Here is a 4580-nt window from a genome sequence, read left to right as displayed (position 1 = left end):
ATTTTTAGCACCAAATAATCTTTTTCAAATAGGGCCAAATAAGGAGTTCTCTATTTGGATGTAGACATTGGAGAGCTGCATTGCATTAGCTCCAGTACCAAATATCTTGATGTACTGATATTGAGCTTGAATGTCAATTCTAATGTTTGGATGGCGTGTATTTGGCACTGGAATCCATGGCAGCTTACCAATGCCAAATCCTGTTTGGATGGTGAAACTGTTGAATTGCACATTTAAACGAGTATGATCATTATACTCCATATGACAACAACTAATTATTTCCAATATAAAAAAATCTCTAACTAATTATTCAGATGATATTCTTACCTGTTGAACCATTTCGGCACACTAGCACATAAACCAGACAGTCATCCACTCATCCTATGTATCGTGCAATGTTTCAATTCCATTACATAAGCAAAGAGTGGTTGTTCCTAGAAGCATAAGAAGATAGATAATTAACATTTTTGAGGAAAAAGGACAAATGATTAGGAGAAGGCAACAATGAGACAGTTAAAAAGATGAGGTGCCAAATATAGCTAAATCAATGATGACTTGGAAAGAAAGATGAGTAGAGGGCATGTGCACCACGGCTAAGACTGATTTCCTTGTGATAGTTGTTCTTCTTTCCTTAGTTCACATTGTAATATTTAGAGTGACATAATACTATTAATGATTATACTGCAAGAAAGGACCTCTTCTTAAAGTCTTCCATAATATCACTGACAAGGGCCAGCTCTGGGCATGTTAGAGACCTCATCAACTGTTGTTGCTTGGAGCTGAACTGGCTGAGATCGCTGCCAGTGCCAGGCTAGTGCTTGTCTATCTGATGCACTGATCTTTCATTCCTAGTTTTGCTGCTGGTCGATCTGTGGAAATGAATGAATGAATGAATGAATGCACCACACATGTGCCTTAAAGCATTTCTACTATATCATGGTAAAGCACCGAAATGTGCAGAGCTCCAGATCATGACAGTGTTTTACTCCTGCTTGCAAATACTTTATCCTTGTAGAAATGGCCAGAGTCTCTAACATGCTTCTCTCCAGAAAACTCGTCAAAAACTAACACCTACAGTGACGGCCTCAGCCTTAAGGTCATAAGAGCTTAAGTTGGGCTCATGCCGTTCCCGTCACGGTATTCCAAATCGATTCCAGTCTTGCTCTCTACACTCTTCGAAATTGCATGGAATTTCAACAGAGAATACAAGCAAAGTCAAGCAGCAAATAGCATCCAAAGCATTGGACTACCAGCAGCAAAACAAATCTCACTCTCAGGGCATGGAAGTGCTTACCCTGGCTTCCAAGTTTCTGCCCGCGCTAATTGCGTGCCTGGAAATACACATCCACAAAAGAACCAGATAATCATATGCATCCAAACTTCCAAAGTGACCACCTCCTACAAAAGAAACCAGGTCCATGCCTCAGAAAGGACACTAAATTAAGAGAATGCTTGGGAACTGGATACCACGAGTTAATCCAGGAAAGCTTGCTACATGATATATGTGTTTGAATGAGAAAACAAATATAGAAACATTAGTTTATGTGAAATTACATTTTAAATATTCCTAACAATGATGGTATGTGGGAATATAGGTTTGAAGTTGTTTATAAGGCAGTAAGGTGACCTAAGGCGAGCACCAACCGCTCTGACACCTAAGCGCCTAAAGCTGGCATATTTCTAAGGCGCTGCTAGGGTGCCCTATTGCCTAAGCGACACCTAAGTGTCTAAAGCAGGATGCCTTAAAAACAATGTGAACAACATTTTACTGCCATATAGACTCACTGCACAGAACTAACATGCAATCCAGCAAGTGGCACCACACAAAGCAAAACCATACATTATATATAGTTCTTCAAGATCTGAAAACAAAGTTAAATGAAAACTTTCTGCTGCAAGTTCCAGTTCGCAGCACAATGCATGCACTGACACAGACAGGCACAGAAAATCACTGCATTTACACATACAGTTCTAACCATTAAGTATTGCGACTTAAATATGACGATGGAGTGTTTGAAAATTAACAAATGTTTTGCTAACCAAGGTGTATTCAAGTTCCAGCAAGCTTACTACTCCCTCTGTAAACTAATATAAGAGCGTTTAGAACACTACTCTTATATTAGTTTATAGAGGAAGTAGAAAACACTACATTTACACAAAGTTCTAACCATTTAGTATTGCAAATTAAATACAAAATTATGAAAAAGGTAGAGATAAATAAGCTGCTAAATGTTAAACAATAACAAACATGAAACCTGCTTACCCAAGTCTGACATATATAAAATACTAGAAAAGGAAGTGGGCGAAGAGAACATTTTGCCAGCAACTAGCGCTCTGTACGGCTGATCAGCAGGGAGGCTAAAACCAAGGTATTTGTTAAGGATAATCATGAGGCTAAATAATTCAATATAGGTCTCTGAATTCCTTTCTTCTATAAATCATTGAAAATGAAAATGAAATTGTATGTAGCTTAAAATATTTAAGATGGCCTCTACCCAAAGCATTTGAAATCTGAAATCCAACTATATAGATTTGAACATCACCAAACTATTTCTCTAATGTGTTCGCCATAATAATAAGCATCCATGTGTACAAACGAGTTATGCAAGATTCTTTTCCTGCCATATGATACCAAATGCCTTAAAATAGAAGTGGATAAACCTATAGTATTACCTTCATCATGCTTCAGTTCTTTCCTCTGTAGGCTGTTCGTTGGTTTCCCGTTCTCCTAGCTCCTGATGGTCAGTCCAACTGAATAGACATGGCACTGTTTGTTCGAACGGATGTGATAAGTTTATTTTTCCAAAAATAGCACAGAAGACCTATCAGAGTTTTTTCTCTCCAGAAAATAGCAGAGAAGACTTGCCAAACACAACCATGGGATAAAAGATACAGAGTAGAACGGAATCTGTCTTGAACTTCCTTCGAATAGATATTAAAAAGCATATTGTTACATTACAAACTTAGTTAGGCTACGGCACAAGCACAGTAAGTTCTTCCACATAACATATATATACACTGCCGACCAGATTGATGCAACACGACAAACTTGTGAAGAACAGCAGCAGCCCTTAATTACTTCACCTGGAGAAAACAAAATTGTTAATCCATTAGTAGATACTAGAAATATAGACAAGACCTAATGGTAGCACCTATGCAGCAGCATACATGGTTAAAAACAGTCAATGAGCAAGTTGTGCGTACGTCGTAAAATGAAATGGATATCATATTCTTCCAGTCCTATATCTCCTACGATTACAAATGACAGCGAAGTAAATCAGTGAAGCCCTTTGACATTGTAATTTACTTGGGTGGGATAGTCGAATGCTACTAATGTCTACTCTCAGTTTGCTGGTTCTGAAATAGCTAAACCAAGGGAGAACTCTAGGCATGACCAAATACCAACCAGGTAATAGGGCTGGGGAGAAAAACCGAGAACCAAAGACAAGAGCCGAATAAACAGGGACCGAAGCAGAAATAACCGAGGACCGAAACTTCGGTTGTATGTTCGGTTCGCACAAATCTAAAACCGAAATAAGTTCGGTGAGTCCGGTCATTGGATCTGGTTGACCGAATTCCCGAATTGACCGAAATATTATATAAGGTCCATCATAACTAAGCCCAATAGCCCATCAATACGAAGCTTCTAGCCAACAGGAGCAGTCCCACAGGCCGCAACTTATCCATAACGTTCTTGCTTCACGCACGCATATCACGTATCACCTCATGCAATCCCAGTGGCGGCTGGCTAGCCATGGCTCCAACTCAGTGTTGGCGGCGGCAGCGCCAATGTTCCCGCACGGCGGGGTCCGGCGACGCACTTGGCTCCCGCGTGGCGGCAGAGGCAGCGCCCATGGCTACCACGCAGCGGCGGCCGACAACATACATGGCCCCCACGCAACAGCGAGCTAGCGACCATCACTCCTTCACAGCCGGCGGCCCGCATGCGAGAATATCCAGCGCCATTTAATTCCTTCATCCTACTAATTTCTCCACTATGTTGGCCTGTTTGTTGTCCCTTTTGACTTTTGACTACGGATTTCTTGCTCCCTAATCTATTCTCAGTTTTCTTCGGTTATTCTGAGGACCGAACCAAACTATCGGTGCACCGGAATCTCGCTTATCAATTTTCCATGAGACCAAACAGTGAGTAAATATAGGAAACCAAATATCAAGATAAAGCGAAGCACCGAACCGATCGGTTCAGTCTAACCAAACACCCAGCCTGACCAGGTAATATCAACAGCAACACAACACCATGTGAAACATCTGCACATCATTTATAAGTTACAACCTAAAATTGTTTTAATTGCTGTACCTATCATTAACATCCATGAAACCCTACAGCCCAATGAGCAATAGTTTCCATTAAAAAAAATTAAACAATCTAGACGACTAGACCTGACAAACTATATCTCGAAGATGTTGTTACCTGTTGAACCATTCGAGCACATTATGACATGCAACCAGATAGTCATCCTTCGTATCGTGCAACATTTCAGCTCCATCGCATCCACCAGGAATGGCTGTGACCAGAAGCATAAGAAGTCAAGCGATTAATAAATGCTACAAGGAAAAGA

The sequence above is a fragment of the Triticum dicoccoides genome, chromosome 3A (assembly GCF_002162155.2).
Source record: "Triticum dicoccoides isolate Atlit2015 ecotype Zavitan chromosome 3A, WEW_v2.0, whole genome shotgun sequence".
Taxonomy (NCBI): Eukaryota; Viridiplantae; Streptophyta; class Magnoliopsida; order Poales; family Poaceae; genus Triticum; species Triticum dicoccoides.
Note: the sequence above shows the minus strand (reverse complement) of the source record.